Below are 25,214 nucleotides of genomic sequence, written 5' to 3'. Positions count from 1 at the left end.
GATGTCAGCCTCAAATACGATCGCTGAAGAAGAGGGAGTCATTCTTCATCTCTAGAGACTTAACGTTCGTTTTGTTTACAGAACATTAGTAACAAAAATGCAGAAGAAAAAGACGACCGTGTTGCTTGCCTATCCGTTCTAGGTTAGTGCTATCAGGCCAGTGATTAGAGCGAAGCGTCTAAACGCGCTCTTGAACCTGACCAGAAAGACGGACAAGCTGTAAGGTGAGCAGAAAACAACAACAAGAACAACAACAACAAAAAAGCAAATAGTGCCGAGGAGAGGAGCACACGAGATCCGACTCTAACAGTTTGCTGGCGGGTACGGTCAATTTCTTTTTTCTCCCCCATTTTCCTGTTGTCTTATTCGGTTCTCGAAGGCCGGACGCGATTCGCTCTCCTCCTCCTCCTCTTCCTTTTCTTTAAGAACAGGGTGTTGCAGGGTTTCCGCTTCGTCTCTTTACGTTCTTATAGGCACTCGTAGACACGCACGACCTGAGCCGCTTTCGCGTTGCTCACGTATCATCACTCTATTTGGACGAGGAGTGCTTCGCTTCGGCTGTGGGTGACGTTGAGTTATGTTGGAGCAATATGAGGGGTGCCCTAAATGAAATGTGTCCTGGTCAGTGGTGCTTCATTCGAGCTTGACTCATCGCAGTGGTCATCCTGTTTTTTTTCTCTCTCTTCCCTTTCATTCTGCCCTCTTCGTTCTTGGAGTCGTCAAGTGGACACCCATGTGCTCGGTAGCGCTTCATTTCGCTGGCCTTTTTCCAGGTCGCTGCGCCCGTGTTCCATGTGTACTTCCTCGTCAGCCGTGGCTCGACCTTGCTTTAATGGCGGTATGTATTGGCTGCCTCTGGGTAAGAAATAAAAATAACAAAGCGTCAGCATGATTAATCGAAAAACATCGGCTGATGGTGCTGTAGCGAGCTATCCCAAGAGCATTAGCAACTGTGTCCTGAGATTCGCTAAAGTTTCTTCTTTAATGTGCACTCGACTCCGCATTAGTTACAATAGACAAAAAAATTACCGCAAGAAACTGAGCTTTACTTTTCTGTCTTTAATCTGTCGTTACCGTTGACCTCCATGTAACTTATTTTTTCTCTATGCGAGGCTTTTGCGCCAACAAGGAGTACGTCCTAACGTTTGCTTCCATTCATGAGACAGAAGCGACTTCTCGAGATTAACAACAACAACAACAAAAAATAAAAGACGACAGACGAACTTACCTACATTGAAATTTTCGGTGAATTACAAAACATCAGCTGTTTCTGCACATACGGATAGCGCAGCTACATAGTGAAGAGAATTCTCGCCGATATGTGCACGAAGTGACGAGTTGCGTGGGCTAAATTTTTATGTGTGACTGAAAACATTTAATGTAAACGGCTGCACTTCACTCCCATCGAAATTTTTCTCTTTTCCAAATAGGATCTGAAGCTGAGCGTAAGCTCTAGGTTTGCATTTCTATCTTCGCCGTTGTCTATTCTTTCGCACTGCGCAGAATGCTGCATATTGCTGTCATATTTAAAAATGTATATGTGTTTGGTGGCGAAAGTGGGTTCGAAGGCTTTGTGCAGTTGCAGAAAAAAGAGGGAAAACGTGACTCCTACTAAGTTTCTTTTCTTTATAATAACCACTCTTATCAGTAACCGTCCTCCGAAACTTTGTCCGCGTTTCCTTAGTTTAATCTAAATTCTCTATTGCTTTCACTTTTTATCGACTCCTGTTGCTGCTGTTTGTACAGAACGACGGTGATAGTGCGCTTTATAGTGCGATAGTGGTGGTAGGAAGGTGCGTTGCGTTTTTTATTCTCTCTTGAATGACAACACATAAAGCGTTCAGCGTGGAAACAGTGCAATAGAAAGAAATAAAACTCGGATTGCACTGTTGATGCAGCTGGCGTAGTTGCCGAGCGTTCATTTCAGACTGTTGAGAGCGTGATTTTTTTTTATTCTGATGTTTTCGTGCATTGCATTGCATTTACATTGCAATGGTAGACACTGGCGGCCTGTCTTCAGCGTTTCAATAACTAGCCGTTACCGCAGGATGTCACCACGGTGCCTTCCTGTCACTGGTGATATCCTAATAAAACCAATAAATGGTCTGTTAAATAGCTCCATTTCCATTTGCTTCTGGCTGGGCGTCGCTTTTACGAACGTCTACTACTTCCGTATCGGTTCAATGGACACCGCCTCGTGCAGAGTTTCTAATTACTATGAGAACATTGAACACATCATACTCTGCTGCCGTTCTTTTGACAATGAAAGACAGACAATGCGTACCGCGTTAGGCTGGCTAGACGACAGAGCGTCAAGACAATAAAATAATATTAGGACCATGGACTTCAGAGGCATTACGTCGATGAAACGATGAAGGTGGTATTGGATGAAATTCTCGATGGTAAAACAGCATGACGACGAAGCTTCTAGCTCGGAAGCTCCTTTCTAAATACATCGGAAAGGAGAAATTGTTTTTCTTCGCAGCCACAACACGAAATATGATTACATTTGTTGCATTTAAAAGGGAAAGTTAAAATCTAGTGACTATGGAAAGTGGCTTTTCGATTTAGCCCGGCGATGTTCTAATAAAAAAAATTTGAAATTCGCAACTGTTCAGATAACGAAACTGTCAAGCTTACAACTCCGTAACTTAACAATGAAAGATGGTATCACAATTCTGTAAATTGCATATAGTAGTACATCTAAAGCGGACAAGCTTTATGTGTTCTAAATAGACCTTACGTGCCCGACTAATATGTGAGCAGAATTCTTGCAAGATCCTGGTAAACTTTGTTTGTAACAAACGCACGTATGATATAAACAAAATATCAAATTTGTTCGTTTTGGATGTTTGAACGGATGCACTTTTCAGAACTGCGATGACTGTTCTTGGGTGCGGTTTCGTGAACTTCGTCATTCTATTTTTATAAAACTTAAGTATTTTCGGCAACCTTCATAAAGAAAAGCAGGCCCTCAACAAAAAATTCCACTTCCAGCAGTCACTAGAATTTAACTTTCTAACTGAAATGCAATAAATTTCACAAAAATCTGCCCAGGGGTTATCTCAGAAAAGCATTTCTGCGTTTTACATGTATCGGAATCGGTGGCATTGGAGTCGGGCCCGAGCTAACGTAGAAAGTCGTGAGAGCACTGATGCACTTTGTGGATACCTGTGAAGTCTGCGGCCACCTTTGATTGTGCGGCGGACACTTTTAGGTGTGCGCGTTGCATCCCTCGTTAGCCCTTTCTCTACTTTTTTTTTCTCTTCTTCCCACTTCCTCTCCCTCGGTGTAGGGTAGCAAACCGGGTGCCGCCTACAAGTTAACCTCCCTGCCTTGCTTTTCCTTTTTTGTTTCTCTGTCCCGTTCCATCGTGCCTTTGAGTTGGCACAGTTTCGTGAGGGCTCGTATAAGTGCGTTCTCAAAAAAAAAAAAAAAATACTGTCACAACCGCAGGTCCTTTTGAGCAAAACAGGGGGTGTAGAAAGGCGCTTCGGTAACAAACAAGGCATGAAAGCGCCACGCAAGTAGTGCCTACTCCTGGTCCAATGTCACGGGAGGTCCACGTGCTGCTAATGCGGCGACGCCAACGACGGCTCTATTACAATGCGCCCAATGACGAAAGTTATAGAATAACTGTCCCAAAGCTTTCACACAAAACTCTTCAGCGCTGGATGACGGCATACACGTTTTCTTCGAGAGTTTGGCGCGTAAATATGAACCATTTGTGCCAAATTTATTACGGTGGTTTTCCCGTTAGAGGTTAAAACGACGAGTGAAGAGAGTGCTGTTAAGAACGGCCCAGCTGAGGTGCAAGTGTTGCCAGCCACTTGCGACGACGGCGGCGTCAACTTTCAAGGAACGACACCGTTACGCTCTAGCCTCGTCGCCCTTGTGACTGAATGAGTTCGACGAAGCAGGCTTTGTGCCGCAACACGACACCGCCAACCAGGTAGGCCGCGAACGGGGGAGTTGCCGCGGGAACGTCGTCGGAGACCCTTTCCCACGCGCCGACCAAGACGCAGGACAATGGCTACCCGGCCGCGCTGCGAGGACGCAGCTCCGAGTTCTACGAAATCCGTGTGACGTCGGTTCCGTACCGGACCGTGAACCTGTGTGTGTGTGTGTGTGTGTGTGTGTGTGTGTGTGTGTGTGTGTGTGTGTGTGTGTGTGTGTGTGTGTGTGTGTGTGTGTGTGTGTGTGTGTGTGTGTGTGTGTGTGTGTGTGTGTGTGTGTGTGTGTGTGTGTGCGCGTGTGTGTAAGCCGTCCCGGGGAGAGGCAGCGTGTTTACAATGACTTGACGAACGTTTCCGTCCCCTTGGAATGAAGGGGGGGCGAGTGTTTATAAACCGCTGTTGTGCGGATGCTCGACACTTTCTTAAGCAGTCATGTTAGACTGAGACACTCTCTCAAGCAGTCGTGTTAGACCGACGTACTTTCTCTCGCAGTCATGCTAGACTGATGAACTGCATGTAAATACTCTAAATAAACCCATATTCCTCGTTCTCGATGAGAAGCAGTCCTTCCCTCCATCGACGTCCTCAGCGTGGATAAGTTGGACGGCGGCATGGGCCAGCTACCTTCGAATTCATGCCGGACTCCAATCTTGACAACGGGTTACGAGCGATGGGATTGAGCCCCCAATCGTAACAGTGCTAACTGTGAAGACCATGCCTGAAGAATCGGCGAATTTCTTGAGGCAGACACGTTGCCAAACTTTCTAGCGGTGGCTAGGCTGCACAAGCAGTTGATTTTTCTAGGAGTTCGCAGAATTGGTGCTGCCACCCAAGAGACGAGACCAACAGGACTAACAGCTTCTCGTTGAGCTCCCGGTGCCAAGGTACACTTAACTAGGTCGATTGAGAAGCTGAGTTATCTTACTAGCTCTCTTTTCCCAAGGCGCTCTTTTCTCTTCTTCCTTTTTGCGTACGGTAGTGGTCATACCAAGCTGCAGTTCTCTTTAGCATTGACGGACCCGTCCACAACGAATGTGCTGCGTGTTGTGCTATTTCACAAGTGATGCTAAGCGGCAAGGAATGACTTAAATTGATACTCTCTGTATGCTCATGGCTACAAGTAAATATGGCCAGCTGTAGATGCTGTGCGCGTTTTTGCAGTGTTGGGAATGAATAAGCGATTTAGTTATAAGTCTATAGAACCTTGATTTCACGGCCACATTTTCAATTTAAATGTTTAACTTAACTTTGAAGATATGAAATAAGTTTTACTTGAAGAAGCTGTGTATAAGTCGAACTTTCTCTTCTAGCTGTTGCAATAAAGGTGCTTTATATGGCAAGAAAGAAGCAGCCCGTTCAGCACCTGGCTTGCACGCTTCAGTAGTGCGCTGTTTAAAATACGAAGCGAAAGAACTGAACAGGGCCGATGCTTGAACCACGTTTCCACTAACGCGTCGGAATTTGTGTTACGTAACTTTTATCAAACTGTAAAGCCATGATGACTATCTCTGGCAAGGAACATTTTGTGTGTCTTGGTGTGAGGACTCTTTTTGTTTAAATTTAGAGCCATGATGGGAATTTCCGCGTTAGTTACGTTTTGTAGGCTTCCTTCTGAGATAAATATTTTCGCATGATTTGAAGCTGGTCAAGCTTGTCGCTGGTTATGCACTAGATAGACATTACACATGAAATGTGTAGATTTGTAAGTTTGTATCATGCTTTGAGTATGCAGAGAGGGTTTCATTTCTTCTAAGATTTTCCTATTCCTATTTCTCACTTATTTCTACTGTTCACTCGTCGCATGTTTTATTTATTTATTCTTTTGCTACAATTTTTTTGATAACGGGTTCTTGATTAGCCAGGATTATAGTTTTGTTACAGTTACAAAGAACAGCATAAATAGCATGACTGAGGGACTGCACTTTCAACTCATCTTTGTGGGGAAAAAAATGCGAGGACACCTAAGCACTCCTTATGAGTTGTGAATGCGAGATCATTAATGTCCAATTGAACGCCGCTGAACGGTCCATTAGGATTATGAACTGCTTGCGGCCCTGCGAGCGCGTTGAGACGCTTGGCGAACGTCTCCTTGATAGCACAAGGCTGGCGCACTTCGATCCGTGACGTCATGCTACCTTGTCTGACTGTGATATAATCTAATGGGAACGCTCCCGAGTAAGCCGCGGTGATTTTCACATGCCCGCTTTCGTAACGCCGGACTTGGTGATCGAAATTTTGCTCCAAAGAGCTTGCACTCATAAAGCAGAGTGCAGAGGCCACCTATCTATAGGAGGCGTTGGCTTGGCGTGTTTTCATTTCGAATTCCCGAGGCGCAGTTAGAACGCAGCCGAGAGGTTGCGCGCGGATAACCACAGGCTTTCGAGAGCGAGGATGACGTGGCGTCGCGGTGACGCCATCTACCGTCACGCAACACACGGCGCGATATCGCAGCAGCACGTACCCCCCATTCACCCGCTCTGCCCCGTCGAGGCGCGATCGTGACGTGGCGTCGTAGCCAATGGGAATTTAAGTGTCGATTTTCGCTTGCCCAGACGATGGACGCCGGCTTCTTCGTTCAACATGTCAAGATGCTGCGCAATTGTATTGTATAGGATGATGCGAAGTAGTCGAATCATTGTCGCACGTGAGGAGCCTGACGCTTGCTTTATTCCTCGGGTCGATGACACGTATAGGAGGTATCATACTTGCTGGCACGTGATATAAGTGAGAACGTGCAAGTGATAGGCCATACTCGTGCACAGAAAAAGTGAATTCGAAAAGATCCGTACGTGTCAGTGCTTTACATTTAGTGTATTGCTATCGCCTTCACTGGGTGCATGTCTGAGACCATGGGATATAAATACGCAGACACACAGACAGAGAGATAGAGATAAATAGAGAGAGAGAGAGAGAGAGAAATACTATCTGTAATTGGTGCCGGATATGTTGCCCTGACCATGCGAGTTGCGCGCTGCTCGAAATAATAAAGGTGATGCCATGAAATAACCCACTCATACATACCACATAACGTGCCAAAGTAACAAGTACAAGCATGCACTGCGACAGGCAACTAAGGTGTCTGGTTCGGGCCAGTGTACCGAAGGTTGAATTGTAACGCCGACGTTGCGCGTAACGCCCCAGCAGCGCTGTTCTAGGTAAAAAAAGATGCCTTGTAGCTTCAAGCAACTGCCACTTAAACTTCAAGCAGATGGTTCTTCCGTGCATACACACAAACAGCGTGCTATCTACTCAATTTATTATGAAATAGTAATATGCTTCCTGCGGCTAAACTCCGCGAACGCAACGGACACAGTTCTGCTCGTTGGTTTCTTGAGCAACTCAGACAGTCTTTCTCGAAGAGCATCATTTACTTATTAGCAAAGATTATTAGTTATCTTTCTAACCATCGGTTTAACTCGACAAAGGTCGAATGCCATTCTGCATCAACAAAAATGGAGAAAAATTGATCACTGTTTTTTTTCTGTCATTACACAACAGAAACTTCGCTGAAGTGTGCCAGAAACTCTAACGTAGCGTTTGAGTTAAGTTTCCCCTGCTTAAATCAGCATTTTGAGTTGTCGAATTCAACGTAACAAAAATCATACGTTTGGCTTTGTAAGGTTGAACGCAAAAGGCTTCAATGGAAAAGTTGAAAAACATACTGAGAAACACCTGAACGATTTGTTTTCGTGATGACATTTGTGGTGGCTTTAACTTTTCTGAACGCGCCGCGGTAGCTCCGTGGCCATGGCATTGCGCTGCTGAGCTTGAAGCGATGGCTCATGTATGCTCATCTTCTCAGATTTAGGTGCAAGCAAAAAAAAAAAAAAGCTCCCGGTGTTCAAAATTATTCCAGAGTCCTCCGCTACAGCGTGCCTCATGATCAGATCGTGGTTTTTGGCGCGTAAAACCCGAAAATCTAATTTAATTTAATTTTTGTTTAAACTTTAGCGATGTCTAAGAAACAGGACCAGTTCAGAAAAAAAGACCTCGCAACTAATCATTTTCTCGTGTTAAGTTGTTGCCCTCAACAGTACTTCGAACGAATAACCGCCGCCGCACGGAGACAGGGTGTGTGTCTGCGGCGCCGAATAATCGAATACAATGGTCCTTCCTCAATGTTACCAAGACAACTAGCTTGCTCGACTGATGGGGCCCCTGCAAACAGTTGATAGAGAGCGCTATAGGCAACTCTCGAGATGAGTGAGCGCTTTTCCTATTGCCATACGCTGCGCAGAGGGCGGGGAGGCTGTGGCGCAGGATGGAACTGCATCCGAAACAACGATCGAGACCGTCGCTGTTTTCATTGATAATATTTTCACACGTTCTTGCAGCGTGCTACGCAGATTGTTCAGTTGAAACGTGTATGCGGGTAGAAACATCACCGTGCGCATAATTACGGGATGTGTTCTCAAATCTCGCGCGCTTTATTTGAAATTCAAAAAAAAAAGAAAGAAGAATGCATGCTGAAAACAGCTGTCTTTACGGAAACAAATCGGCTTGCAATTTGTGAACATAATCTACTACTTATCCATTTCATTTCATTCATTTACTCTCGGGGCCATTCGGCGTTAAAGAGAGGAGTGGGTAATAGACATAAATACATGTGTAGAAAGTGGATCAATGAAGACGATCGTGTACAGCAGGCTCGAAGGCTTCGGGCACTGTCATGCACACGACGGAGGTGGGAAGGTGGCTCCAGTCCGCACTGGTCTTCGGAACAGGCGAATCAGAACAAAGATTAGTCCTGCAGCTTGGCAGGGCAACTTTGAACCGGTGGTTCATGCGGGATGAAAACTAGGTAGGGCTAATACAAAAGTGGCTGCTTTAAAGTGTCATTGGTGAAAGATATTCTGGGAAGGTTTTACCTTTACATGAATACTTTATTAGCTAGGCAATTCATAATAGTTTATCATTGATTAGGCTGTTCACAAAAAAACTTTAGGAATGGCTCAAGAGTACATTGGAAAATAGCGATTTGTTGGTCGCATTTGCGCACCGTGGATATGTTCGTTTAATGCTTTGGCACAAGCTAATAGAAGGCAAGAATGCAAACATAAGTATGATTAAAACATGTCCATAGTATACGCACATGTAACACAAATAAAGAAAAAGAAATGTTTCGGTGAAATTCAGAAAATACATCAGTTCATGCACAACTACAAATGACGTCATTTGTTAGTGACACGCTCTATATAGATTGCTCGCGAACCCACCCAAATGAACCGCGCAAACACGAGAGCAGAGAAGCGCCGAGCTTGGTAACTTTATTACGAGGTGACTAACTTTAAAGCTAGAAAATCGAACGGAAACAGCCACCATGACTTTGAGGCAGCACGTCATTCGCGCTCCTCGCTTTCATCGTTACTTCCCTTCGTAAACACTTTCAAGAGAATTTATAACCGTCGTTACCAAGTTTTGGCGTTTAATAGGCTCACTACCGCACGCGTTAGGCTTTCATCATAACCCATTTTTTTTTTCACTGCTGCTTACTTCCCTAACGAAATTTTGCGACTAGCTTAAGCGTACATACATGCGTGTCTGCTTGTATGCCATGTTTCTGCAATCCCAATGTACCCATGCTTGTCTCCCAGTCGATCGACATATCTTCATCTTTTCCTCCCATTTCCTCCCCCCCCCCCCCCCCGTGGCCATTTGGGCTCAGTTCTGATTGACCTCCCCACCTTGTATTTATCTTTTTGTTTACCCCTCTGAAAACCTATAATAGCATGCCACGCGATCACCAGGCTAACATCTCCAGCTTCTTATTAAAATCAGCATCTCTCTCTTTCATCTGTGGAGCAACTTATTATCTAACATCATTTTTTTTATTTCATTCCTTTGTCACGTGCGTTCCTCTCCACAAACTTCAGCTGCGCCTTTCAAAAGTAGGAGCAGCCCCTCATAGCTCAGCTGACACTAATGACCTCATAAAGTGGTCGCAATCGAGCAGCTGGTTTGGCATCAAGAGAGCCATGGTACGATACCCGTGCAATCAGTAGTGAGAACAGAAATGAGTGTCCGTTAAAATTTGACCTAATGGTGGTTTGACCTGATTTGACCTAATGGAAGCACGCAGATGAAACAACGCACATACATACACACACGCACAAACACATATTATATATATATATATATATATATATATATATATATACAAGGGTATACACTTCGCATGCACGACTGATGCAAAGAAAACGGAAAATGATCGTGAATAACAACACTTGAAAAGTCACACCCTATATGCACGTAAATGCAATATTTGAATGGATGAATTATGGGGCTTTACTTGCCAAAAGCACAATTTTATTATGAGGAACACCGGAGTGGGAGATTCCGGATTAATTCTGACCACCAGGGGATCTTTAACGTGCCCCCAGTGCACGGGAGACGGGCGTTTTTGCATTTCGCCCCCATCGAAAGCGGCCGCCGCGGCCGGGATTCGATCCCGTGACCTTGTGCTTAGCAGCGCAACACCATGGCCGCTAAGCCACTGCGGCGGGTGAATGCAATATTTAATACGCTTCTAGAGCTATGCAGCGCTTGGCAGTGATATATTTCTGACGTTTACTAGTATGATGTAGGCTAGTAATTACAATCACCAGGGTTTGTTTTGTCTTGTTTTTGATGATGCATCTTCACCAACTCCTCCGATCGTTCACAGCTGCTACGAATGGCATGTCGCAATAATCTGCGAAACCAACGAGAATGAAGAGAGCCCGCGAGACACCGCGAATGCTTGACTCAAATGTTGTGGTCGTTCGTATACGAACTTGCACTATCTATTCCCGATTTTACTTGCGAATTAGAACCAAAAGAAAGAAAACTGTGGCACGTATATGCAAGGCGTTTACTACGTTCCAGTGTTTTCAATCGTGCGTTATTGAAACGAAGACATGAATAATGTATAGCGTTGTCTCGACGTAACGAGGCAGAACTGTTCCTGAACGGGTAGAGAAAGCTTAGAAGCGCAAAAAGGTATAAACGAAATATCAAAGAACTTCTCGACTGAAGTAACGTTTCACAAACACCGGACAGCTACTTTATATGGGTGGTTATTTTCGTCTTGTGTTATTTACCCTGAAACCGAAATACGTCTTGAGGTAGTAACGTTCGGATACCGACATAGAGCCTGTTTTGGCATTGGGAGGAGTAAAGCACAAAGTACATGGAACAAAATCCTGGGCAATTGAAACGGGAAGATTTGTGCGTCAGTTCAGGCACATAAAAGCAGTATGAGACTTGGTAGAATCCGCTCTTCGAGGGATGGATATATATTATACGCTGAGTAAGAAAGCTCTGCTTGTATTTTTAGCTTACTCATGTCTGTATTTCTGCTTCGCCTCAGTTACCCTTCTGTCTCGCCAAAACTCCACAAGAAAAAGCGAAGTCTGAGCAACATGAGCGGGGGATATTTGTCTGGAAGGCCGCATGTGGCATTCAAGAGCCGAATATCCGTGGCCGCTCTCAAGAATGCCATCAGTAATCTCCTCTCAGGACGTGGCTTTACATCACTTCTGCGGGTTGGGTCAACCTCCCATGTGCAGTACGGGAAAGTCACCTATTTCTATCCGCCGTCGCATTTCTAGTTTTCTTTTGTGGTGTTTGTTTAACTGTTGCGGGTGCTTTTGCACCGCGATAACCAAAATTCAGCAATACGCAGCGCCCACTAGAGAAGAAACTGCCTGCAGAATTCATTTTGAGTAGAAATTCGGCTATGAAAACGCACTAAAAGGATGAAGAAAAAAAACGAAGAAAGAAAAGCAATTTTCACGTTTCTTTCGCGCGTAGAAAATGCTACGCTCGTCATGTGAAAGCCTCTGATTGAATTGTAAATGTTTAACTGCAGCTCCAAGTGCGCAATATGCAAAATTTGACCGAGCTTCAAAGGCAGCATATGCTTTTGAAAAAGGTCAACAATTTAAGTTCTTTCTGAATCGCTCGAACAATTTGTACTGGAGCGGCTTTCCCTTTATGCATGTCTGACTGAAACCAAGATATTCTTCGAATCCCTCAGTGGGTGATTCCAGTAATGCGACCGCGGAATCTTGCCCCGACTTCTCTACGAAATGGCGTCACCTACCGCTATTGTGCTGATATTTTTTTTTTCGATCTCTCTTCTGAATATACGACTTCTCCGCGCACTACAGCATTGACGGTTCTTCGGCTTGAGTGCGAGATATTACTCTTTTGGGGCTGATCAGTGTACTCACATTTGAATCGCCGCAGAGGTATTTCGTTCTCGTCGGCGCTGGTGTCGCAAAATAACGTACTCCAACCAAAAGAAAATGTTGATACTACGGATCATCGCTTAACTTCGTCTGCAGGGGGGGGGGGGGGATAAATATTTGGCTGAGAGATATCTTGTGTAGAAGGCACTGCGTATTTCTGTATTACTGCGACGCAAGTTATCAGGAATTGAGACAACATAGGGGCAGCTCGCGCAAAGCACTTTGTCACGTGACAGAGATGTCTTCATATTCATGCTCTTGATATAATTTGAATTATGCTGTTCATAAAATGAATGAAGCGCATACGTTTTCTTACTAGTTTCTCACGTGCTATCCCTACTTGGACAAATTAGTAATTTGACGGCTAAACGTGATTCTCCCTGGTGTGTGCTCAAACCGCCATTTTAGTGCTGTGACACTTACGCCTTCCTTCACCTGTACACGTAAACAAATATATATGCGTGTTCCTCTACCTTTTTTTCATCGCTTTCTCCTACAGACAATGTCTTTCTAAGCGAGTTACCCCAACGTTTTCACATCGGGTATGTGTGTTTCTAGGCTCTTTCGTAGGCCGATCACGTATATAGTGAAGTCTAAAAATGTGGGCAAATTCCAAAGCTCATCCAGTCTAAAATTGTGGGCCGTACCCGTGCGTAGTCGCAGCTTATAAGTGTGATCCGATCGCGAAAGTAGTGAAGTCAAAAAACATAAGCAGTCCGACACTCCTACCACTCCTCTCACGCTATGGGGGACGTATAGAGTGCCGTGCTTACTGACTCCGCCCCGTTCTCACCCCCAACTCGCTCAAGAAGACAATGTCTTTGATCGACGTCAACGAGAGGGTAAGTCACTTTCCAACTCCCCTTTTTTTTCATTTTTTCAGTAGTGATATACACGTGATGAAGCATCCGCTCAAGGTTGATGCATTATTACAAAAAATTTCTACACAGTATGATGCTTACAATGGACAATACCTCAACTCAGACAATTTGCCATTCTGCTTTCTACATTACTAAGGAAGGACCTGAAGGATACGCGGGTGAGATTGGTTGTATCGCCTCTGAGCGCATCTGTGCAAACCAATTGCAAGCGCGCCCCGTCTTGAACACAACCGGAAACTGTAATGTAGGGCACACTCTGGGCAAATAATGTTGCAGCGGCAATCTATGGGCAGTACCTGTCAACACAATAGCTGTTCATCAGCAGCTTGCTGTGGCCGTCGCCATGGCTACTGCCCACTTTTACTGAAGTATATCTACTTGAACAGGACGCGGCAGCCTCCTTAGCTCGTTTAAATACTGCACACCCCAGCGGAAACGCAAAACAAAGCGATAGAGTGACCGCAGTGACTTTTCGATAAGAAGTTAAAACGTGCCGTGCCACAGCCGAGCGCCCAAGGTATCTGTCACGTGCGCTCAGCTGCGCGCATGGAGAGGCCGCGGCTTCCGGCGACAAAGGAGGGCGTCCGACAGTTTAAACCCACTTAGGGAGCGAATGGAGCTCTTTTGTTTCCCGCCTTCCTTCTTCATTTTTTTTTTGTCTTTCCTTCTTGCGTCCCACTGTCAATATTCAATTTCGGGAATAGGGGCATGCCAGTGGAGATAGAGCAGCCCAGGTCATCGATATCGAACGACTTGGACGGTGCGGCGAAAGAGTGGAAACCAAGTCGAGAGAGTAGACTAGCATGGACGAACGCATAGGAAGGGAGGGGGAAGAAAGTAAGGGGAGGGGGGGCGGCCGACAAAAGTGGAGCTTGGTAGCACGTCTAAGATACGAGGACTCGTGACAAAGGAGGGTGGCTTCTGCTCTTCGAACGGAAAGCAGCACGCACTTCCAATCTCGTCGTCCCCGGATGTGCGTTGTCCGAGTCGTTCTTTCAAGTGTGGGATCGCTTACGGGGGCTATGAAGGACGGACACGTTGTGAGGCACGCGCTAGCGAAAAGCGCTTGTGTGGCGTACTTATTTTAGCATTCCAAGTCGCCGTGTGCAAAACTGGTTGCTTTATGCTTCGCTAAATCCGGGTCACGTGAGAGTCTACGCGTGCGCCTCACTTTCTTTCTTTTCTTCCTGGAAGCTTCTGTGCCCTAAAATCTTTTGTTGAGACTTTACTAATGGAGCGAAGCCATAAAACACTAAGACTCGCTTAAGTGCACTTTAGTTTGGTTGTATTTCATGGCAGTTTAAGTTCACTGTATGTCTGAGCCGAATAAAGCTTGACTTTTTTTGTGTGCAGTTTCATTCTTTTAATTTCTTTAACATTTCTTTAACAGTATGTTATTGTCCACGTAAACATCTACAACGTTCGCACAGCTTTTCATAGAGCACCTACAATATGAGGAATAATGTAGTAATTGAAAGTAAGTATGCCTGGCGTCCGCGGTAAGTTCGCATCATTTCACCAATTTCTGCGTTAAAGGCTTCTCGCTTGTCATCCTCGGGGAGTTGATTAGAAGGTACGACTGAGTATTATACACCTTGAAGGTCACACTCGTCAAATAGACGTCGCCAGCGAAAAGAGGCAAGAATACAGGAGAGCATAATGCAGTCTACTCCCGTTGTTTTGACCCTTGCGGGACAGCAATATTTGAGCGAATTATCCGGAAGGTCGAGTTGTCAAATGTAAACAAATGAACTAATTCAAATATTTTTTGGTCTGTAATGTAATGCAATGTAGTCTGTTCGTAGTTTGTAATGTATTCTGCTTCCCGTGGAAGAGCGACTGAACCACCATATGGTGAAGAGCGCCTACAGGACACTGCCTTAGCGTTAGACTGTCGCGTTGCTGACAGTGTCGTCGCCGGTGAGTGGCCCACAAATCTCAACACTGTTTTTTTGTGCTGACAAGACTCTCAAAAGAGACAAATGTAGCAACGCCGTCTGCTGAATTTATTTTATTTTCTAGGCTTTAGATACCACTACGCGCATGAGGGGGTGCCGGTGGGGTCGAATTAACTAAAGCGGCATGCTTTCGCGTTCGAACTACAGAACTTTTCCTTCCATACCAACGCATGATTTCTCGCGGAGACGTTTTAGTGGGCTTGAATTAAATTAAAGCCGAATTATTCGAGGTTCAATGGACATGAATCGACAGTATAAGGGTATGTGTCGCATGCTGTGCCCATGACTGCCATCAGCTATTTCATAGGCTAGACCACGCACTATTCAAACTAACAATGGGCTTGGAATTATACGTCTTCTTACCAAATGCTTGTTTTACAATTGCGTTGTTTATGTTGTATCTGTGTACGCCAGGTTTGAGCTTTTCACGAAGGTCGGTGAGGCGAACCATGTTGTAAGCGCCGCCATTAAGATGGCATTCGCCAGTGTTACTGCGTTTAACAAGCACTGCCTGATGTATTAATTACGGAGATTGCTCTAGTAGAAAAACAGTGCACTAAGTTTGCAAATGTCTCGAAGAGAATTCAAGTGACAGTAACACCGTGTTTCAAATCAGAGGCTAATGCGGATTATTCTTCTACAAATGCACTGTGCACCTGCGCTCCATTCCTCCGCACTCGAACAAGTAAACAAGAAAGTAAGGGTTCTTTTACGCCTCGCACAGGGACGCGGGAAGGCGTCCCCATGCCTAAACAGAAAGAAACGCGGTGACCAGGCCCAGACCGCCAGGAAGAGCGCACACAGGTATAGCGTGGACGGTGCGAGAATTCGTTGCGTAAATGTATGCAACAATGTCGCAGCGATAATATGCTACGAAGTGCATGCCGGGACGCTGCGAGCGTGAAGCACTGAATACATTTCACAAATGTGAGCATGCACATGTCGGGGATCAGTGAGCTCCGTATCTGGAAGGCGTCGCGGTACCAACTCAGGGATATTTCAAAAGCGAGCGTCCTCAGATGAAAAGGCCGATGAGGCGAAGTGGTCACATGGGAACGCAGTCACATACGCGCACAAGCTGAACGCGACTAATTAGTCACGATGATCACCCGGCGTATGAGAAGCGCGCACATGCGCACTCCCAAACACACCGCGAGGAGATTAACTAATCACAGTTGGCTGGTGTAAGCATACAGACTTCGTTTAAAACAAGTTTGCCATTGAATTTGGGACCTGTCACCGACTATATAGATAGACACTTGCACAGACAGACCGACAATTTTAGCATATCTTCCGATGTTGCAGGGCTGAGGGGAACGCATTGAAGTTTCGCGGTGTAAAGTCACCGAATCCTTGTCACTTCTTTACGGGTTTAGTTTAATGCAAATTTGCTCGTGCACTCTCTCGGTCGCAATTGACTATAGCACTTATAGCCGATATATTCGCGCCCCCTACAATCTCCGAGGTTCAAGGCATCTTCTTGACACTCCTGGTGTGGCGACTGCAGGCCGACAATTACAGCGTCGACCAGGACAGCGACATCCCAGCTTCCCAACAAATCCTAGCAAACTGGTGCTTGACAACGGGGTCCCACGACGGAGGTCACATCCACCCATCGAACAACGACGGTGGAAGAACTGTAGCGCGAGCGAGGCGCAAGAAGCCTTGCGTCCAAGGCCGACGCAGATGGCGCGGAACAGTGCCGGTCCGCCACGGCCTGAGCCCCCGTCCTCCGAGCTCGGACTGCCAGCCGCCACCAAACGCCGGCGAAAGTGAACGGCTTTCTTCCGGCAGAGCCGAGAGCCACGCGCGCGATAACGAAGCCATGACAGAGCAGCCCTTGCGTGAACTAGCGTCCCTCCCCAACTCCGTCGGGACCGGGCAAGCCTCCGATGACGGCGCCTACGTTATCGGTGGCACCCGCGCCCTGTAGTCCGGAAATACCGGCAGTACAAGCGCTTGCGCGCGCGCTCACACGCACGCACTCCGGCAGGAAGAGATAATCGATCATGGAAACGAAGCCGCCTCCGGCTGCTGTGCTTCTCCCTGCTAGTGGCGAGGTGAAGGAGGGCAGCGCGGCCTTCAAGATCCTGTTCGCCTCGTCTTAAGGACACTGAATGATCAGGGCCTCCACACACTGCTACACTCTCGGGCTTCACCGGACCGTCGGTCGGCTGGCTTCCGCCTTTTTGCCCACCACGTGTGGTCCAGGCGGGGCCGACTTTGTTTCGGAAACGACCACACTTCCGGTGCGCCGATCAAGGTGTGCGAACGAGACGACCGCAGTCGCAAAGCATACGAAGAAAAACAGGCTGTGAATAGTCGGTGCTTACTTAAGGTTGCGTTCATTCTAAAGAAAGACTCGAGTCTTCAGGACACACAAGGTGGCAGCTCAGTGGCTGTGGCGCCGGGCCTCTGAGCACGAGGTCGCGCGGTCACATTCTGACGGGGTGCGAAATGCGCGCAAACAATGTACCCTGCAAAAACTCCAGCTGGTCAAAATTAATCCAGAGCTCTGCACTACGGCGTCCGTCGTAATCCAGCGTGCAGTTCCCGCACGTTAAACTCCAAAATTATATTAGTCGTCAAAGCTGTTAGTTGAGCCAAGGAAAGATTCGTCGAGGAGAGCGCATAGTCTCCCATTCATTATTTTGCGCAACCTTGGAACAAGGATAGCCGCGACGCCGACTTCACACCATTATAACAGCAAAATAAGAGGGGTGGGTGAGGTAGGGGACGCAGGTGGAGCAGAAGGGGCTGCAAGGGCCGTTGCCGATGCTTCAGTCGTGTGTGTTCCTTATTAGCCCCACAAACTGATGTCGACAGAGCTGTATTTCTTTGGTCGTTGTTTTCCTCAAGTTGACTACTGCCATATACCATTCTTACGCTGGAAAAGGGAAATTTCAACAGAGGCTCCACCCCCTTCGTCATTCCAGAATTTTTCATTTGCGCAGTCTCCTTGTAATTTCTCCTAGTAATGTTTGTGCAATGCGTGTTAAGAGTTAACTGTAAGCTTTTATTCTCGGGCACTCTTTACTTTAGTGCGTATTGCACTATTTTTGTGTGGACAACAGTCTGTTGCTGTCAGTTCGCGGGTGCACTCACCGGGTGAAAATACTGATTTTACAACTGGGACACCAAAGTGCCCCAACTTGCGATTGCTTTGTGCATTCCTGAGTTAGCCGGAGCAGACGCCTTTAAGTATAGGGATCCGGGCTTGCGTCAGCGTCAAACGCTTGCAACGCCGTTACGGCTCCAGAAGGAATTTCTAAAATCAGTGCTTGAGAAATATAATGATGCATTGCTAAAACATGTGTGTTTGTAAAACTCGGCGAAAGATCAAAACTTGTGCTCACGGGTTAGTCGGTTCTACTCAAAGCAATAACCTTAGCGTTGATAAAACGGGCGCCAGAAAGGTGCCACGATGAACGCTGCTAGCGTTCGTCCTAGCCGAGTCTTTAAGAGTTCGTCCTGTTCTCTTTCTTCTGTTCGTCATGTTAACGCCACTGTTATTGCTTTAATTTTTAAGTTCCAAGGAGGCAGAGCTTAGCTAAATAATTTGCCTTGGGGCACGTTGGCCACCAAGATGAACGCGGTTTTTCTGTTCGAAACAACACTGCGCAGCTGTTCTCATCAGCCAAGGCAAATTAGGGTGCGCCAGTCGAAAACATCTCGCTTTAGCCGGGCCTACAAGATCTCGCCCGTCAAATGATCTCGAAAACAGCGGCGATTTATTTTGCCATTCAGTATTCCCGGTCTACGTGAGTTGAGTGAAAACAATAGCATTTATCAGCATTTATCTTACGAACGTTTCCAGCTACTGAGAAATTAGGTCAGATTGGGTGCTATAGGCGGAAGTCACCGCTTCGATGGGTGCCACAATGTTTGCTTACGCAAAGTGCCAGGGGAACCCGAGTGCGAAGCGAAACCCAAGCAAGGGGTCAGCGTTCACTGCATGCTCAGTGGCGCAATGCTACTCGTCACCGGTGCCCTGTGGACTTGGCTGCACCTATTCTAAAACTGCCTGGTGTAGTAGGCGCTTCCTTGCTTTGTCGAAAAGAAAAAGAAAAAAAAGTGAACTGAATCGAAAAATAGGACGTGTCAAACATGCCCCAGAAGTTTTTCTATTCTTCGTTTTTGCTAGCGCGCTAGAGAGAGAGAGAGAGAGAGAATGAAGAGGAAAGGCAGGGAGGTTAACTAGATACGAATCTCCTGTTTCCTACCCCACGTTGGGGATGGGGGATAGGGGTTAGAAAGATGACAGAGAGGAAGACGCAAAAAAAAAGAAGAAAAGAAAAAGAAACACGCACACATGGAGACACACATACACACAAAAGCCGTTCCAGTTAAAGGCGTTGGCAAATGCCGGTAGATCGCAAAAAGCGCAATAGCGCTTGCACGGCCTTCTTCTGTGACGTTAGCTCCCTTCGATGTTGTAGAATTCTTTTTTCGGATAGCGGTTGGTCGCCCACTTGGTCAAGTTCGTGGCGAAGGCATTCCCTCTGTGGACCGTAGTGCGGGAAGGTGCACAAAATATGGCCAATTGATTCTTCATGGCCGCAGTGGTCACAGGTTGGGCTGTCGGTCATCCCAATGCGGAACGCATAGGCTTTGGTAAAGGCAACGCCCAACCACAGTCGATGCAAAAGCGTGGCGTCTCCACGGCGAAGCTGTGATGGCGCTCGAAGACTTAGTGTTGGATCAAGTGAGTACGGTCGCGTATTTCTTAAAAGGGGGTCATTCCATTGTGACATGGTGTACTGCCGAGCAAGCAGGCGGAGCTTCCGTGCTGCGTCAGTTCTGGAAAGTGGAATTGGTACGTGGTGCTCTTCAGTATGGGTTGAACGGGCAGCTTTATCGGCCCGTTCATTGCCGATAATCCCGCAGAGACTTGGAAGCCATTGGAAAGTTAGAATCTGTAAACATATTCCCAAGGAGAAGCGAAAAGGTGTAGCATTCGCCACGAATTTGTGCATAAGATTTTGATACCATACATTGTGTATTTTTTTTCTTATATATGGATTATTAAAGGATATACAAATATCCGTCACCACTTTACGAATGCAGGGACTACTATATTTATTTTCGTTTTATTTATTAAGTATAAAGTACTGCCTTTAACGTGATAAGAGCTGCTCCTTAGTCACTAAGTTTCTCGGCAACCTAACATTTCCGCGTCGTTAACGGTAGCAGCCATGCATCTACAGGTAATGGCTCGCGAATGCGTCTAGGCACGGGAGGAGTGGTTGCAGGCTCGCAAAAATTGGAATTCAAAAGCAAGATTTTACCGGCGCAGACGAAGTAGTATATGCTTTTGTTTCAAGTAGGCTGATAAACGGTCGAGGTAAAGAGGGAAGCTTGCCAGAAATGCGTTTATCGGACGATTGAATATGCCTTAAAAGCGCGCCATGAATAGGGTTTAGTTTAAATGCTTAAAAGAAAAAAGAAATTCTATAGCGCGCGATGAGAGCTGCTGCACTCCTGGGTGCCAGTAACAACCGGTTGGTGCGTGCTGAAAACCTTTCCCTGCTGCGTACGTTCACATTGATCGGGAAACAACGAACTGCAGTTTCCGACGGCGAGTTGCACCTTCCGAGGGTGGTGTAAAATTGAATGTACTTAACATAGTCGGCTTGACACTTTCATCGATTGCATTTCTATAGCGACGCATAATGGGCAGTACCCACCGCAGTGGCGCGGTGCCTGTCGCGTTCTGCTGCTGTACATGAGGTCGCGGGCTCGATTCCTGGCAACGGCGGCCACATTTCGGTGGTGTTGAAATAAAAAAAAATGAAACCACTCGTGTACTTAGATTTGTGTGCACGTTAAAGAACCCTATGTGCTCGAAATTATTCCCTTTCACTACGACGTCTCTCATTGCCCTAGTGTACGTTACTTTGGGACGGCAAACCCCATGGAAATAAGGAAAAAAAAACAAATCGGGGAGAAAAGTGGGTAATGCCGCTGCTCGAAAAATGACATCTATTTGCCTTAGGTCGTTAGGACGGACGTGGCAGATATAACTCTAAGAGCCAAGGCGGAGGCTTCCGTAATGACTTGGTGGCTAAAGTGCTAAGCTGCAACGTGTATAGCCAGTTACTTTGCTCATAATATCTTTGCAGGGAGCTTTCAGTAATGAAATAACTACGGAGGGTAACAACTTAATAGTTTATATATGGAAGTCGCAAGAAAAACGGAAGCAAAATTGGTATGACTCGCTGAGGCAGTGGTTCAGAGAGAGAGAGAGAGAGAGGTGGATAAAAAATTACCGACGATTACGTTACTTCCTAATGCAAAATTTGAGCGCAGCAAATAAGCTGTTTCACCTTTTCGATAGATTGAGGCAAAGAAATCGAGCAACACATGTATGCGCTATCACAGAATTTTTTTTTATTTTTCACACGTATTCCTTTAACAAAGACTCCACTAGGTAAGCTTCTGCTTCGGCGGCACGCACCTCTGGATTCTGACGGCGACGGCGCTGGGCCTCTGCTCTGGCAGCTCGTTTAGCAGCAGCAGCAGCAGCAGCAGACGGAGGACTTCCATCGGTCGTCTCGCTCATGGCTCAGAAAGAACTGGCAGATAATTTCGCAGTGGCGAACGGCAGCGGCGATTTCGGCTCGGGCGGTGCACATATACAGATCCGCCGCCACCGATCTGGCTCTCTGATTGCCACCGCACAGGGCGAACGGCAGCGGCAATTTCGGCTCGGGCGGTGCACATATACAGATCCGCCGCCACCGATCTGGCTCTCTGATTGCCACCGCACAGGGGTTGCATTGGAGGAGGAGCGAAGAAAGGAATTAAGTTCGAGCCGGCGCTTTGACAACCGGAGACTCGCAGGAAGAGGGGGGAGGGGGCGGCGTGTACACCCAGCGGCAAACGATGGGGGCAGAAGCGCGCGCAGCAAGCGGACAACACGATAAAGGGAGGAGGGAAGAGATAGCAGCGACTGACTGATGCCGCTGACGCCGATAGTGAGTCAACCCCAGCTGCGGAGTTGGTTTCAGGGACAACGCCGCCGATGCCGACACAAACAATATGATACCCTCGCTTCCGCAGCGCTAAGAACCAGGTCTAGCCGTGGGAAGGCGGTCACGTATTCGTCGACGTGCCGGGGCCTACGTGAAATAACCGGCGCGTCGGCAACTGAAGAGCACCCTATCCGCCACACAAGAACAGGGGGGGAGGGGACCCTTTCCTCCTCTTTCTGCATGGCGGCGACGGTGTTCTATGCAGTCACGTTATCTTGACTCTCTAGCGGCGTCAGCGGCATCCAGCGGTATCAGTCGGTCGCTGCTAGCGCTGGGGGGATGAAAGGGGGGCGGAGCTGGTTACGAGGCCGACGACAACGCCGACGACGACGCGAAACCCAGGAACGGACGCCAAAGAGCTGCGCTCTAAAATAGAAGAGAAGATGGGCGGGGGAGGGAGGGGGGTTTAACGGGACGGACGTCCGGTTTGCTTACCTGCACTGGGGGAAGGGGACATAGGGATGAAAATAGAGATACAGAAGAGAGAGAGAGAGAGAGCACATTTTCGCGTGAATTTGGTGATAAGTACCGAGACTACAAGCTGTTTCCAAGACCTGTCGACTTGAGGTGCTGCAAAAACATTTTCGTGGTTTTCTGCCGTCGGTGCGTACGGCCATTATCCAAGAGCTGCATTTCCGAAAATGCCTTGAGTCTAGCCGGTGCAATGGTGTCTGGATAGATTCACGCTCGACGTCATATCGGGTCAGCGACATAAGATGCGTCCACTCGTTTCTGTATTACTTCAAGAGTCGCGCACGGGTGTATCCACCATTCCAATGCGGAATGAGTATAGGCCTTTGTAAAGCCACCCAGAAACAGAGGACGCACTACAATGTCGCCTCAGAGCAGCAAACTTTTGGTGGCACTTGTAGCTTTAGGGACGGATCAAGTCAATGAAGATGTCATTTCGTGATGTTGGGAAAAGGCCAATATTTCTGGGTCATAGCTTTAGCCACGAAATGAAGCTTTTTTGCAAGGTCGGTTCTGCATAAGAGGATCGGAACTGGTCGGGCTTCCACATGGGATTTAAGTGTCGCATAAGCGCTATTTCTTGGAATAACAAAGTGTCACTGTAGAGTGTATGGCAGTTTTCATTTTCAGGGTAGAGAGAGAGAGAGAGAGAGAAAAGAAACATTTAATAATACGAATAAGTGGAAAAGGCGGGTGGCCTCCTCAGTTCAGGTAGCCGTTGGCCTTTGCTGCTTCCCTGGCCTGGTTCACCAGCTCGCGCTGGTACTCGAAGTCCAAGGCACGAACACGGCCTCCCACGATTCTTGGCGGTTTTCTTCTGCGCTTTTGTTTTCGGTTCTTGTTGATTGAGCTTCTTGATTGTTGGGTTCAGCAAGATTAGGACACCCCATCAACATGTTACAAAGGGTGTTCGGCACACCGCAGGACAGGCAAAGTTGTGATAATCGGGTTGGGTGCATTATATGCATTATAATGCCGCGTACGTAGGAGTTTGTTTCGAGACGCCGCAGAGCAACTGTCCCTTCTCCGGTTAGACTGGGGTTCGGTATGAGATATACCCTTCTTTCAAATTTGTAATGCTGCAGGATATCCATAATTTTTTTAGGAATATCCTCGGACTTTGTAAATAAAGAAAAGAAAGGCAGGGAGGTTAACCATATATGAGTCTCCAGTTTTCTACCCTACACAGGGGATGAGAGATATGGGTTAGAAAAAGAAGTAAGCGGATACAATGCTCCATGGGAATCGATTTAGGTGAAGCTGTAATTGGTGTTTGCGAGGAATGCTGCTCTTCTTTAGCGATCATTTGCAAGTACAAGGCACATCATTAGGTTGTACACGTTTTCATCGGCAAACACCTCATTCAACGTCAACTTTTGGCACCACCAACATGCCGATATCATGCATGATTATGGAGAAATGACAAGGATGCAATTACGTTTGTTTGACGACGACAGTATGGCGAAGACGGCGTGCGGCAGAGGAATGACGGTGATGGAACGACCACGACGGCATGACAGCAATCGCATGGCTGTTACGGCTTGACGATGTATTCGTGACGACAGAATGATGTCTACAACATAATTTGGACGGCAGGACGATGATGATATGATGGCATTGGAATGACGATGACTGCCTGATGACAATGACGTGAAAACGGCTATACGATGCCGAAGGAATGCCAACAGTAGGACGAAGACGATATGGCGAGGACAGCGTGACGACGATGGATGGATAGCAATGAGATGGCGACGCTAGTATGACGACGACGGAACGACTACTGTAGAACAACCACGACGGCATGACGATGAGGTCATTACGACGCGCAAATGGCTATGACAGACTGATGACTGCATGGTGATTTCGCGTCATGATTACGATGAAATGAAGAAGATTGACTGATGATGACAGCGTGATTAAAAAGAAATGACGATGACGGAATGACGGTGACGGCATCTTGACGAAGGCATGGCGACGATGGAGAAGCGACGAAAGATTGACGACGATGGAATAACGACCTAGGAATGACGATGACGGCGTGCAGATGACAGGGTGACAACGACGTCATTGAGAAGGAAATGATGGCGACTGTATGACGACGATAGAGCGATGCCGACGGAATGAAGACGATGGCATAGTGACGCAGTCATTACGACGAAGTTTTAACGACGACTGCATCACGACGGCGCAGTAATGACGACAGGTTGGCGACGATGGAATGATGACGATGACATGGCAACAAAGGAATACTGAGGAAGAAATGACGATGATAGGAATAAATGCGACGAAATGACAATAAAAGAATGACGAAGACGGCATGATTTGCGTTGGAGCTCACGTCTGAGCTTAAAAAAAAGTGAAGAAAATCTAAGCATGCTCAACTCACTACGTAGGTGCTTTGTTTAAATTAATGTGTTGTTGTGATGCCCACTGACCCAAGTTGGCCTCAAAGAGGTTTTTTGAAGAGCTGTACCTACCAGTGGCACATATACAGTGGCCCCTGGGGCACATACCGAGTTGCACATACCCGTGGCACATACACAGTGGACCCAGTGGAAATAACCAGCGCCCCAGTTGCACATATTCTTCGAGTGCACTATCTCCGGGTTCAGTCCATAAAAACGCCGAGATTCAGACCCAGAACTGGGTTTAAAATTAATAAATGCTTCGCACTAAAAGCGAC

This window comes from Dermacentor variabilis, chromosome 1 (assembly GCF_050947875.1).
Source record: "Dermacentor variabilis isolate Ectoservices chromosome 1, ASM5094787v1, whole genome shotgun sequence".
Lineage (NCBI taxonomy): Eukaryota > Metazoa > Arthropoda > Arachnida > Ixodida > Ixodidae > Dermacentor > Dermacentor variabilis.
Note: the sequence above shows the minus strand (reverse complement) of the source record.